This window comes from Poecile atricapillus, chromosome 3 (genome assembly GCF_030490865.1).
Source record: "Poecile atricapillus isolate bPoeAtr1 chromosome 3, bPoeAtr1.hap1, whole genome shotgun sequence".
Taxonomy (NCBI): Eukaryota; Metazoa; Chordata; class Aves; order Passeriformes; family Paridae; genus Poecile; species Poecile atricapillus.
Genome location: NC_081251.1, coordinates 96,048,498 through 96,063,928, shown reverse-complemented (window position 1 = coordinate 96,063,928; position 15,431 = coordinate 96,048,498). Strand labels below are relative to the sequence as shown.

General features: G+C 36.1%; 1 protein-coding gene across 1 annotated transcript in view; it reads left to right on the top strand.

The window, feature by feature from the left end:
* The window catches only part of USH2A (usherin), a 369,679-nt gene that overhangs the window by 169,404 nt on the left and 184,844 nt on the right, over positions 1 to 15,431 (top strand). The gene's annotated exons all lie outside the window — the stretch shown is intronic.

The following is a 15,431-nucleotide window of genomic DNA, read 5'->3' as shown; positions in this document are numbered from 1 at the left end:
TAATAAAAGCAGAATCCGTCATATCAGTATTGCACTGATTACCAAGTGAAAAAATTTGAGCAAGAAAATCCACAGAATTGTATGTAGAATATAATTGCTGTAAGATGTATCATTGCAAGAAGCTGAACCACTCAGAAGAAAATCCTTATCTTACTTTGAAGAGGTTGTTCTTGTGGTTACTTTTCATAGATTTCAGCTGGAGCCATATTTAAGAACAATAATTTCCAGCTCTAAGGATTTGTGTTCTGTTGTTTAGGTCCTGCCCGAAGATGACAGGCAGCTTTTGCCTTGAAGTACCAGCAGTAGAAAAAGTCTGAAGTTCTCTGGTATGAGTTTATTCGTCATCTTCCAGGTGGCAGTGAAATAATTACAAATACCAAATGTGCTCAGTCGATTCTTTCACTACAACTTTTGGAAAGAGTTGTTTACTATCAAATACATTTTTAGTGCAAAATTTATAAATACTATAACCCTGAATGTCACAATTCCTCACTTTTTTGTGAAACAAAGATTTCTTCAGCACCATGGTGAGCAGTAAAAGTCTTCACTTTTTTGTGGTTAGAATTGGTTATCTGAAACATGGCCCAGTGTCTCACCCTTATTTTAGGGTCTCGCACTACTGTGCAACAGTGCCAGGCTGACACCTTACATTTGGTTTAGCAACATACCCAGCTAGTAAGTCCTACAGGATGGCTTATGAAGAGTGCCTACTGCTCCAGGCTCTATCCTGGCCCTGGCATGCATTTAAGTGAACATCTAGAGGTGCACCTGGCACTAGAGGGCAGGGTACACCAGCCTTACAGGAGAAGCTGCCTTCCTCTAAAAGTTCTAGGCCTGTAAGAAGGCACATTTGATACACCTGAAGTGGCAACACTGACATTGCCGATGACCGGTGCTATCGTAATTAATTCCACAGACCCAGAATGCAGATTCAGCAGGCACAAAACCAAAGGGCAAATGGGCTGTCTGAGCCTGGCGTTCCGGTATTTCAAATTCAGACAGAAAGAACTGGTGCACTCATTGGACTTAATAATACACATCTGGGGAATTTAGAGGGGAGGGGGGCAAGGGAAGGGTAAAAGCATTATGTTTATTTGTAGCAGCTCTGTTGTATCATTTTCTATTGCAGTGCATTAGTGCAGTGTTAAATAAAATCTGCTTATTTAAAATCCTTTTAAATAGTGTTTAAATATTTCCTGCTGATACAATCTGCTAAAGTAGTTATCCTTGCTGCAGATTTCAGTTAACCTTGTCGCAGATATTAAGCCTGAAGCTACACAGACTTTTAGGGACCTTGATTATAGAGCAAAACCTAATGGTGTCATTATAAAACCACAGCTGGACAAGCTTCTGGAGTCCTTGTCCTTTGATCAGATTTGGGTAACACAGCAAGCCAAGAGAGAACTCACGCTAACCCTGCTGGAATTGCTGAGCTCTCAGGTTACTTGAGCACCACTTTCTAATAATTAAAATGCAGCACAAATTATAAAATGAGAGTGATTGGGACCTTCCAATCTTCCATATGTACCGAAGTGAGCTGGAGCAAAATAGCTTCTCCAGAGCTAATAGCTGTGGAACATGGAGAGTATTTTTTCTATCCTTTCCGTTCTGGCACGTAAGAATTATTTTGCCTATGGGCTCTGTTTTCTATACAATGAGAAGAAAAACACTGATTTTGTGGCTTGTCTAAATTCCATGATAAGAAATAAAGCCCCTAAAAAATGTAAAACTTCCACATTATTTTATCCTATGATATTACTTCAGATATTTCTCAGAATTAGACATATGTAAGCTTTTTGTTCTGTATTTTCTCCTTCAATATCTAGACTGGTAAGCAAATTTAAAGACACTGAAGTTTCTTCAGAAGACAGTGTCTACTGAGAAGGACACATTTAAATCAAGGGTTCATTGAGTTTAATTTGTAAAATATAAATTTACAACCTTACAGCCTTTTTTCTTTTTTTTTCTTATTTTCTTTTTTTTTTATCTCTCAGCAGAACTTACTTCTTATTGTCCACATATAATTGCCTTGTAGGTGTTCTGCACTGGCATGTGGATTTGTAGGTCTTCTCCAAGATACCCTCTTTGCAGTTAGCTAGCAAATTCTTATTTTGTTACTTTCTCAGATCAAGTTGTGCATGTGTACCTCTCTTGGGTAAATTGGCCAAATCTTGTCTGCTTTGCTCTTGCATTTTTCTAAAGGGCTGATCTATTTCTCTGCATTTTGTCTTTCATCACTGAGAGCTTCACATCAAGTGTCACAGTTTGTCACAAATGTGAGCTGTTGTTTCATGGTGACCACTGTTTGTTTCTAAACATAATGAAACTCTTTAAGATTTGCAAGAACTAGGATATGCTTTTTTGTCTGTGTTGTCCATAGCCTGAAGTTCTTTTTGTGGGATTTTATTTTCAGCAGTATGCCTGCTAATTGTGGCTTGCCTGCAGCTGGTAAAACAAAATGGTGGCTTCTGTTCAGGTTTTAATTTTTCTGATGAAACAGACACAGAAGCTTATTGTTTAAAATGAGTTTTCATCCAGTCACAGCTTCATTAAGTGCTTTAGAAAACATCAGAAATTGTGCAAGGATTTGTGTTGAAATTATAAATAATATATTTCTAAATCAAGAAAAACATCTTCCCTTTTCTAAAAGGTTTTTTTTTGTTTTGCCAGGATCATTCTGAGATGCTTGGTAAATGATTAATGCTTAGTTTCAAGTAATGCTGGACTCAGATAAATAAAGATATGACACCTCTTGCACAGATGGACCAAGCCCAAACCTGCTGCTTCTGCTAGAATCTCTAGGTATCCATTTATAAGGACAAACCTTGCTTAGCCATAACTTAATAGGCTTGGATAGAGTGGGGCAGCCTTCTTGATATTGCCAGCTACATAATGAAACTTCTGAGCTTTTCCTTATGGTCTGGGAAAGATACTCATAGTTCTCCTTATTAATTTAGGAACATTTGGTCTCCTGAACTGCTAAACAGTTGATGAATATTTAATATGAAATAGATATTTTATTCCATGCTGCTGCATTACAAACTGTGGTGGTTTATCAGCTGTGATAACTTGACAGAGCAGTACATGTGTTCTTCTTTGGATAGTGCTAGAAATGGATCCTTCTCTCTGTACCTGGTATATCCCAACATTCGTTCACAGTAGTGGAATATTGATAAATTATAACAATGTACAGACAGGTAACACCACAGCAGAACTTCTAGGTGATTCCCATCTGGGTTTCCCCTTTCCCTTGCTTTTACTAAATCCATGACCCATGAGGGTGCTGAGTCATTTACCATTACTGAAATATTTTCAGCACTTTATTTATTGAAAAAAACCTGAAAGCTGTAAGGAGACAAATTTATGGAAGGAGAAATCTTTGATTTTTGCATGTGTTTCAGACTTATAATTTCAATAAGTCTGAGAAACTTTCTTAGAACTTCCATTTTTAAAATACTTTACCAATTAATGTAAGTCCAGACTTTTCTGAGTATTTTCCACCTTTAAAAGGTCTTGTCTTGTATGTGAACAATACAAAACTGTGTGTTATCAGGCCATAAAATAATTGGATGTGAATTTGATTGCAAAAATGCTTGGTGGTTTGTATGATTGGAGTATTCATGTTTTTTCAAAATCTTTTCCTCTATCCTCTTAAGTTATGTAGAAACATTTAAAACAAATGGATCCTGTCCCAAAAAACATGGGAGGCATTCTAGGATACTTCCTTTCCTCTAATCACTGCTAGAAATCTAACTTAGGCTTCTACACTGATTGCTTAAATTGTTTACATAAAGCTGAATAGCCTTTTTTAGTCAGAACTGAAATCCATCATGCTTTTCACTGGTCTTCTATGGAATATATATTTTTATGAGGATTTATTTCTGATTGAAGCATTTTACATAGATTGTAGTTGGACTTTGAAAGCTGTTGGGGATTTTCCTCTTTTTCTTTATTTTATTTCCATGGTTTTTATTGTATAAATAGAGTGACACATTAAATGATGACTTAACAGGAAATTAACTAGTGGGAAAAAATATTCAAGTGAACATAAAGCTAAACATGTAAGAACATCAGATTAGTGTGCTTTAAGTAAGGTTTAGACTTGTCTTAAGATTGATAGAAAGGTGGATGATAAACATTGTTATTTCTGTGTTGGCTGCTTTGGACATGCCAGGTTCCATGATTACAGACGTACATTTAAGTCATGTTTACAGGCTGCATATCTTGATTTCTATTTTTTTGCAGGTTGGGGTATGTTTATGGCTGCTACATGAGGTTGTTCAGAGGTGACCAGAGAATTTGGTTTATCAGGAGATTCTGGATCCTCATGTCTCACTTATCCAGGATCATTGGCTAGACAGGGGGAGTTCACACAAAGGATGCACGAGTGACATTTTCAGTCTGTTCTAGGGGAAATGCTGAAAATTTAGGAAATTATAATAATGATGCTGATGCAGTAGGTCAATAGCTTCCTTTTGAAAGCTGGATTCCTTATTAACTTCAACTTTGGAGCTGTTTATGATCACTTTATTTTAATAGTGCTAGTAATTTTTGTTCTGATCAAGGAACAAATATTGAATCCAACTGACAACAATTTTTAAATATTCTCATGAGCTGGCATTCTAGCCTTTTCATCAGCTCAAGAATAAGTTAGATTAAACATTTCAACTAATGTGTTTTGAATGTTTTGAGGTATGACTCTTAGGATTTAATATCATCATTGCAATGTCACATAACAATTTTTAAGCTGTTACATTGTACTGGGAATCAAAATACAGATGCAATTGAAGTCTTTCTCTAATGTTTACAGGCAGATAAAAAGAGCAGAGAAAGCTTTCTAAGTAAAACTAATAAAGTGAGATGCTCTGAATAGGTAAAAAAATTAATAAATAAGAAATGTTACCATAAAAAAGAGGTACAAGTCTCGGCTTAAATATGAAAAGAAGTGTGGCAGAGATCAAGGCAAAATAAACAAATGGTAAATAGAGCTAGAAAATAACTTAAAATATTTGCATGCAGAACAAAGGAAAAATCCAGGTAGATAAATAGACTAAGTTCAAAGTAGCTGGGAGAAATTACAAGGAAACTTCTTCACCTGTACCTAGTGGTGCTTTTTTAGGAGGTACATGAATCAAAATTGTAGTGCTGCAGCCAGAGAACCAAAAAAACAGTAAAGCAACTAGACTGAAATAGATTCTTGTTTCTACACTTTGTCACTGGGTAACAGAGTTTTTGGAGGTAAAAATGCTGTGGGGAAAAGCCATGGTTTTTGGGAAAATCTGTGGCCTTCATGTGCTATTATAAAAACTGTGGCCACAACAGGTACTTTCAGGCTTCAGCAGAGAAGCTGAGGATGTGAATTGACATAGAGATTAGTCTAGTCTTTCAGGAGGTCTGACTAAAGGAGCAGTATGTCATGTTAACTGTGAATCACAGAATGGTTTGGGTTGGAAGGGACCTTTAAGATCATCTTGTTCCAACCTCATGCCATGGACAGGGATACCTTCCACTAGACCAAGATGATAAGAGCCCCATCCATCCTGGCCTTGAACTCCTGGGATGGGAGCAGCCACAGCTTCTCTGGGCAACCTGTTCCAGTGCCTCACCACCCTCAGAGTAAAGAGCTTCCTCCTAAAAATCTAATCTAAATTGACTCTCCTCCAGTTTGAATCCATTCCCCCTTGTCACTATGTGCTCTCTGTCTTTCTTGCAGGCTCCCTTCAGTTGCTGGAAGGCTGCAATCAGATCAACCCAAAGCCTTTTCTTTTCAGGCTGAACCATCTCAAATCTCTTAGCCTTTCCTCACAGATGAGGTGCTCCATCCCAACTTGGCGGCCCTGCTTTGGACTTGCTCCAACAGACAGTGCTAGGAAAGCATAGGGAAGTTTCACTTCAAAGTCCTGTGTTCTCTTAGCTGTGTCCCTGAGTTTCACAAGAGAACTCATAAAGATGATACCAATAACGTAACTTAATGTGGGCATATACCCAGAAATGACTACTAACATAGTGTCAGTTGTTCTCCTGCAAGAGAGAAGTAGTGATTCCTAAATGACCTATCTTGAAAAAAAAATTAAAATTGTGAAACAGTGGGACTGAACAAAGTCCTGTGTTCTACGCAGACAAGACTGAAGCAAGGAGAGGGGTGGGGTGAAATACGAAAGCCTCTTAAGGGTTTGCCACTTGTGAATTATGCATCTCACTCTCACAAGTAGGCGTAAATGCATAATTCTAATCTGTTCTTATTACTTATTTATAGCACGCAGTAGAATGTAAATTCTATGCCTCCTTGTAGAGGCTTAACATGCTGGTTAAGGTATGCAGATATTTCAAAGAGCCTACATAGACGACTTTCTTGGCATAACACTCTTGCCAATTAAAAGGCATAAACTTCAAACAATAAATTTAGCTAGCTCTGCCCTCCCGTTTACAGGAGGAACACAGGCATGATGTAAGAAATAAGGTACAGGATCAACAGATAATAAGAAGAGCATTCATCTTGAAATAAACTACTCTGCATTATTATTATTTATGATAGTTACTGTTGTTAATAAAGTACATGTGGGACAGAGGAAAAGACTGCAACAACCACTGAATTTATGAGACTGGGGACAGATGCAAGCTCTTCCTTTTATATTGCTGGCACTGATCGATTTGTATTTTTTCCCTGATGATGGTTTATGCCATTATAACTGTTTTGTGGCTCCTTACTATTGACTTATGGTTGCAAAGCACTTCACAAATGAGAACAAGCTTCTGGACATTATATCCTAATCTGCACATCCTATAGATATGCCATAATACACAGCAGCTGACTGCACCACCTGTGATCTGTGCACCCACAAACATGATTTATTCTGGTAATCCCAGTTTAATGCATCACATCAGATTGTGGCAGTTATGTTATCTGATGGAATTACTGACACTACATGCCATAACTGGGTAGTGCAACATGTCCAGTCAAAAAAAAACTTTGGGCTTTTTCATTTTTTTTTTTCCTTTGTTTTCATGTCTGTGTTTTGAAAGTAAATATGAAATGAAATGAAAGGAAAAAGAAAACAAACCCCCCCAGAATAAGGAATCCAAATAATTTTGCCCAACCATGTGTTGACCATATTAATGACTCTGCAGCTTAGACTGCTTGTTCTACTAAGGAGAGAGAAGAGCAGCTAGAAATACACTATATTTTACTGTGCTGCTTATTTTATGGTCAGCGGAAAACTAGCTCAGCTTTTGTAGTCTTGCAACAGATTTAACTTGCTATAAATTGTCTTGTTTAGGAGCAGTGCTCAGAAGCTGAGTCCTCCCACTATCCTTGTTCCAGCACTACAGTAATGTTTTGGCAAACTCCTTTATCCTCTGACTATAATTCAGGAATACAGAGCTGTTTTGGTCCTAGGAAGGTGATAGTATCTCTTCCACAGAAACTCTTAAATTACATGATGGCTTGCCTGAATGGTGAGAATTGCTCTCTAATCATCTCACATGCCTGGGTCCATACAAAATGGTGAAAAAAGTTCCTCATCATGGGTGTAAAATGCAGATATTGTTAAATAAAACTCGCAACCTATAAATCATTCGTTTAATCAACCTGTAGTTGATGGCAGTTCAAAGATCCCTTGTTGTAGTTTTATTGTTTAGATTCCAATTTGTAGTGTCGAGTGTGCTTTCTAAGGCTTCTGCTTTTTTACTGAATTGGCTTTTGTTGATTAAGACAATTGTTTTGGCATTAAAATAGTATTTTGTAATTTAGTATGCATATTAAATTCTAATAAGAAAAATATACAAGTAAAATTGTCTAATTTTTGTCAAAATATTTATTTTGGAAATTAATTTTTTTATCCCATCCCTCTTTTTCTTTGCTTGGCACAAAAACTTAAATAAAATTAAATACAGTATTAAAGACTTCTAAGTTGCCTCAGATACAAAGAGAGAACTATAGAAATCTTGCAGGAATGTTGCACAGATTTGCAAATTATAGTGATGCTTATATAAATAATTTAAAAAACATATTGATACTTAATGTTTCTCCCTCAAGTTTCATTTACAAAGATAACCCTTAATCATCTTGTTAGCAGTAGTAGATGTGCTATGACTTTAGGTGGGGTGAATGTCTCTAAAAATTCCACTTTCTGAATTTATTGCATGTCCTTTTTCCCTCCCTGCTTACCCACTCCCCCTCTATTATTGAAAGGGAATTCATGGAACAGAGCATCCTAATTGCTTTTCTATGTAGCACTTACTATGTTATACCCCTCTATGGTATGTCTTTGTTTCCTTCTCTGAGGTTGCTTTTTTGTAGCCTCTCTTCCTAAGAAAGGGTTTGTAAGTCTCTGCTCTCACTGCTGTTTTCCAGACAGACTTTATTTCTGCACTCTGTAATATATGCTGCTCCAGATAAGACTGCACTATTGATTTATATAAAATGGATAGTAATAGTTCCTGTTGCTTACCTTATATTCATATATAACCACATCTTCCCAAAGTGGCATGTTTGTATGTGTTCTTCTGTGGGTTGTAAAAGTGGTAGCCTGGCACTTCTCTTCATACAATTACCTCAGCACCAAATGTTAGGTAGGTCTGAATTTTGTTTCTCCCACTTCAGCAAGATTGGAATTGCTTGGCAATATAGGATATAGTTCTGCTGGTGAGCCACAGGGTTCTTGGTCATACTAATGTGAATCCAGAGTAGTTCCATTTTTATAGATGCAGATATCTGGGATTCAAATTTGCAATGTATTTGCCTCCTGCAAATATATTTTTCAGTTGTGAATATAAAGCTGAAGTAATGCAGAGGTAAAATGGTCAAGCCACACTTTTTTCCTTTTTCACTTTTTGGGCTAAACATTGACTGAAATATTATGGTTCTTATGATGTATACTAACAACTCATCTCTATTTAAGCTGGAATAAGAAATACAGTGAATGGATTGGAAGCATTCATAAATGGAAATTTTCATTTAAATCTTAAAATCTTCATTCCATATGATGTGTAAAGAAATGAGGAAGAGGGACATCAAACTAAGATAGTGTTATTGACTACAATTACTTCTCTTCATGTGCCTGGTAAAAACTAATGTGCTTCATCTTCTTTCTTCTTTGTCCCACTCTGACCTTCAAACTCACTTTATATGTCCAGCTTTTATAATTAAATAAACTAGGGAGACAGTGAATGGTTTTAATTCTAGTCAGCAAAGAAGTAACTTGGAGGTTCAGTAGGTTCATTTGATGCTGAATGTTTGCACTGACTGTCTCTGCGTCATTTTGGTAGCAAGAGAAGCTTTTGAAAAACCTTCCAAAATACCTCCATATTTTTCTGATGGTGACTGATGCTGATGGTCAAAGGAAAACATGTCAGGGATGTTATGGGAAGGAGGGTTCCAAAGTGATTCTTCTGTGATCAGTGACATGATGTCTTCAGACTCACGCAAGCAATTTAGGCAGAAGTGCTAAAGTCTGAAGAAAAGTTTAAGTGTTCTGCTTTAATGTGTCCCTTCTGCTTTTTCTAAACCATGTGGTGTGGAACATTCCACATGATTTGGGTTTTCTTCAGCTGAGCACCTTTGGGATTCTAAGTTAGTGTGTTCTAACTGGAGAGTAAGAGCAGCCTGGAAGATGTTCCCACAATAGCTGTCTCAGGGATGTGACTTTAAAATAAAAGACCGGAATCATTGATCTCCAGCTTTTACAATGAGATGGGAATAATAGGCATAGGAATAATGTGTAAATAAAAAAATGAGAACCTATCTAAGGAAGGTTAAAACTCAAATAGTTTCACTAAAATAAAAAGGAACAATGGAACCCATTAATCAGGAATGGATGTTCATGTGGCCTTGTGAATTGGTCAGGATGAAACCTTAGTTTTGAGGAATGAGTTTTGGCTCAAAGAAGTTACAAGACTTTGGGACAATAAACAGCAGAAAGTTTTGCTGTGCAACAATTAAGGGTATAAGAGCATAACCAAGAGACACTCTTACTAAATGTGAAGGCAAATAAACTTGATAATATTTTCTGTTAAAACATAATTATCTTTAAAAGCCTTTAGGTACTTCAGAGCTGTCTCTTTTCCAAAAGTGGAACCATTTTCAGGCATGTAAAATCTTTAATAATTTCTTGAAATCATTGCAGACAGAAATTATGAAAGATCCTTTTGTTTCACATTTGTGCCAAAGGGTTTTTCTTCTTAAATACATCTCTTTTACACAGTCCAATGAATAACTGTTAGGTTTTAATGCTCCCATATTTTAAATGGTTTTGTGCTATACTATTTATTTTGTAAGATGGGACCTGGAAGTTCCCTAAATTCTTCTGAAGTGCGTAAGTCTCAAAAGGAATGAGGATTTGATAGAATCATAGAATAGCCTGGGTTGGAAAGGACCTGCTGTGGACAGGGTCACCTTTCATTAGAGCAGGTTGCTCAGAGCTCTGTCCAGCTTGGCTTTTGAACACTTCAGGGTTGGGGTATCCACAACTTCTCTGGGCAGCAGAGTGTCTTGCCACCCCACAATGAAGAATTTTTTCCGTTATAAGTAATTTGGAAAACCAGAGACAATTAGTTTTAAATGAATAGTTTCTAAAACACATCAGCATTTGTTGGGCAGCTGTAAGCCAAGTTATTTTGTCTGTGTGCCATTATGTCAAAGTTGTTGCTGTTGTTCTTACAGCAGAACAACAACTTATGTTGCTTTGTGGAAATAGTTGTGATCCTGGGTTTATTTGCTGCTCTTTATTACTTGCACTTGTTTTTAATGACTTCACAAAATTATTTAAATTTTGTCACTCTGTAACACTATAGAATAACATAAGCATTCTTAGTTATTAATTAATATGTTAGAATTTGCTACTCTTTTGGAAGATAGATGTTTTCTTTAATTAAAGGGCCAGTTGCATGTGTGGAAGGCCATCCATTGCTAATTTACACAATTAAGTACATGAACACTTTCTTTGTCTTGATTGAGTTGCCTGAAGTACCTAAGGGTGTCATTTGTGACACCTTATTTTTCCTGAAATATTTTCAAGGAAGTGATGAGTGTGGCGTGGGGTTTGCAAATCTATGAAATCATGCAGCATTAGTATAATATCCTTCCAGAGAAAGTTGGCCATTAGTGATGGCTCTTTGAGAGTCAATATAATTAAGTGTTTGGTGCTTTATAAATAATGAAAGCAGAATATACTGTACTAAAAGTTGAATATGAGTTGTTGCTTGCTTTCAGGAACTGGTGGAAGGCAGAGAGGTACTAATGGTGTCTAATGGAGCAAGCCTGAAAATGCAGCCTTGACACTTAGCACCTGAATTAGATGTCTGGGATTTTTTGGTGGTGTAGAGAAATCAGAAGGGGACATGGTCGTATTTGGTGGTGCAGATTTATAGTCTCAAGGAGTTTATCTTCTAATTAAATATTAAGTTACTATGAGTTACTATAATGGATTGTGAGAAAGAAGATGAGAGAACAGAGTAAGGAGGTGAGTAATGAGCTGAAGTGTTTGTATAGTGTACCTACATAAACTACGTGGTGATTGGAATTCTTTGGAAGTTTTTCATTTTCAAGCTCTCTCAGCAGGTTTTTGTTGGTGTGCTGCTAACAGTCCCTTGCTACAATGTAGCTGAATCATTTTGCTTTGAATATAGCAATGGGATAACTATTGTCTCAATTATTTTCCTGAGAAACTATGTGGGGTTCCTTGCCCAAGTCATATGAATGCTCACCAAGATAGGATGTTGCTAATTCTGGTCCTTACAGTAGCTGCCTGAAACCGGGGAGAGTGGAAATAGGGAGGAAGAGGGGAGCAAGAAGGGTGTGTGGCTCTCTTGCAGTCAATCTGAATATGAAATACAATTGTTAGAGATAAATTAAAATATTTTAGCTATCATTACTGTGTTATTTTTCAACTGGGGTGTATTCTGAAAACTAAATGGAAAAGCTCATGTTTTGTTAAATCTCTAATTTTGGTTGGGTTTTTGTATTTTATTTTTTTTTTGAATGTACTAATTATGGTTTTGTACTTTCTTTAGTAACATCTCTCTAATTCCATGCTAAAAGTGGCACTGTAGTGTTGCATATTATCTTTCAATGACTAACTATTAAATTTGATCAAAGCAAGTGAGTGTTCTTATTGACCATGCAAACAGGGTCATTCTTTATTCTTTCTGTCTCATGTATTGATTGTGCTCTCAGGACTTATGCAGGTGGTTATCAGAAACTGGAGGGATACCAACCACTGTAGTTAGTTAGTCCAAACACCCCACATATTTAATAAATGTAGTGGTATGCCAATACTAGTTCACAATTCTCTTGCTGATGTGTGAGTCAGAAAATTATTTAGTTTGTATTGTCTCTGAGGTCAAAGAGATGAAAAGGCAGGTTGATCCTTCCTCTCCCTTCACTCTACCTTTTTCTTCAGGGAAAGTAAGTAATGGGTTTAAAAAAGATACGTGGGATTTTATTTTAGTTTTCTTCCTTTGTTCTGTTTTTGGCACGAAAAATGCAGAATTATTTTTCTGTCTACCTTCTACTTAAATATGATGACCGAGGGAATCTTGTACCCTCAAAAAAGGATCTTTATCTTTTCATGTTTTGTGCTCTTCTGAGTCTAGAAATGAGAACAAGACCAAATTCTAAATTCAGGGTTTTTTTTTCATCAGTGAACTTCTATAATTTCTAGGCTTAGTTTTATATTGGTAAGAAATAAGTGTTTTCAGTGAGTAGTTATTGGAATATTGAAATAAGAAACATTTGATCTTTAAATTAACTCAGGGAACTGGAATTGTGGAACAGATTGGAATATAACCTGATCAAGCAAATTTTTAATAAAAAAAAAATTTCAGGTTTTGCTGTAGGTTTAAAAGTAGTAATTGTGTCCTTATTGGGTTTGTCTTGTAAATTGAGATCAATGAAATTCGTCCAGCAACAACATGAAATCAATTGTAAAATAACATATAATTCACACCATGTATTGTAAATTATACTTTGTTTGCCTTTAGTTGCTGAGTTTTCCATGCACTGGGGTGCATTTTCTTGTAACACATTTCCACATATTGCTTGTGGATCTGTTTCTAATGTTTTTGAGAGCGATCTGTTTTTCATGTCCACAATTGCCTACATTTGATCTTATGCAAATCATGCAATCAAGCAAATGGAAAGCAAGGCATTGTTGTTAGAGGACCTTGACAAACAGTGGCTTTGTAGTTTTAAGAACCTCCTCCCTCTTTCAAATTCATCTTTGTATCCGTGCTGTTTGAATCCAGTGATCCGTTATGAAATACTGAACTTGAAATAGGAAAATATCTCCCAAATTAGTTTCTAATGAATACTTGTGTTGATTATGATGTAATATGATTTTTTAATTCAGTTTGTCAGTTTCTGCTTCTAATCTCTTAGAAATACTGCCTACCCTATATTTCCTGGCTCCAAACACTGAAGTCTATGGAGAGATTTTAATGATGGCAAAACTTCCACCTTGATTGACATTGCTAAGTCTTGAATTTCTTTGTTTTCTTCTCCTGTTTATACGAACTTAATTTTTCTTTTTATCCTTTATCCTAACTAAATCTTTGAGATTCCATTGAAACTTTCTGTTTAGTTGTCAAAATATTTTGGTCTTAGTAAATCAAGATGAGAAATAAAGATTTTCTTAGATTCTGGTGACACATTGCTTTTTAGCATATTTTATGTATCAACTATTTTTAAAACTCTCCTATCCTTCCCTCCTCCCCTTTCAGTATGTTTATCACCTGATCTCAAATGATCTCTGTGCCCGTATGTGCTGTGTTTCCATTCCTTGTTATTGTTTTTTTAAAATTTTACATGTTTCCCTGTCTTTTCTTTTTTCTTTTTCTGTTCTTGGTACTTAGACACACAAGGTTGCTTATAGTCAATTCTTTTTTTCAAGGGGCGAGGGGGGGCAATAAATAATTTTCCCATCTTCCATTCTCCTAATCCTCAAAAAAATTCTTCCCTCTTCAAATTACACAAGGTATTTCCACAAACATATGCCTGCCAGTAGTCTCATCAGCTACAGTCTGCATCAAATCAGGGCTTCAGTACAAGCTACCTTTCAAAACACAGTAGTTCCAGATGTGTAATTTTCCATAAAGGAGAGAAAAATACCCCGCACTGAGAAGGAGAAGAGTGATCCACCATAAACAAATGGAAAAGGAGAAATCAACTTTTTCTTTTCCCTTCCCTTGGGTTATATTCACTCTTCTTGGTGAAGCCCTACCATACATATACTTTCAACTTTGAGAGAAGAAAGCATAATCAGTATCTAGAAGGTTATGAATTACAGGTTCCATGAATTTCTTTCATCTATTAATTTTAGGATTGCTGAAAGTAAAATCCTTCTGGTTACTTGTTTGCCCACCGACAACATGGAATATGTAATACTTGTGTCACAGACTTTCAGCTCCGTCTGCACTTTTTCTGGCTTCTCTTACAGCAGCTGCAGGGAATAAGTGACCCAGGGAGGTGTACAATAATGAAGGCAATGCAGCCAGTGTAGTACGTGTGAGCCAGCTTGAGCACCTGTTCTGGAGTGTGCTTTCCCCCTCTCACTGACTTAAGCACTGCTTAACCCTGGTAGAATCAGTCCCATTATGTTGATTAAACATGTCACTGTTACAGGCATTCATTTGATGATTTTTTTTTTAGCTGTGGCATTTTTTTTAACTCACACTTTGCCATGTGCTCTATAGAACAAAACCACTGAGTGATATGGTATTTTCAATAAAAATGCAAAAGTTCATTCTCTCCATACAGAGAGTGGAGAAAATCAGAAGAAATTTCATTCCTGCAGGGACTGGAGGTGTTATATGAGGGGAAAACTAATGATAGAGAAGTTGGGTCTACAACATCTCTGCTTCGTTGATGTCTTTGTCATCCAACTGGAGTTTTAAAATTTGTGCTTAAAAATATTTTGTAAAAAAAAAATCTAATTTGATACTATTGGGCTCTGAAAACACTATTTGTTATGTCTTGCAAAAACACAGGACTTTTCTGATGTACTGAAAATGCGTGTCTATTGAATAAACATTTTACCTGTATATCTTATATATTGCCAAAACCTCAACTGTAAATTCCTTCTTAAAAGATTTGCTTGTTAAAGTCTATGATCTGTATTTTAATGAAAAAAGAGAAAGGAGAATATTAGAAAATTATGTCTGCATTACTTGTATTCTACAATTTTTCTATCAAACATTCCTTTATTATTATAGGGAAGAATATATGATCTTTTAGAATATTTATTCAGAAAAAATGCTACATTTTATTTATCATTTTCTGTGTTAATTGAAACTCAAGATAGCTTCAAAATTAATAACCATTGAGCAGTTGTTTCACTTTAGCATTAGATGGGTTGTTTTTGCTGGAATATATTTTACAAGTGTTTGGTGTTTGTGCAGCTGAAGACAAACAGGCAAAGAGAGAACGGATCAGTGTG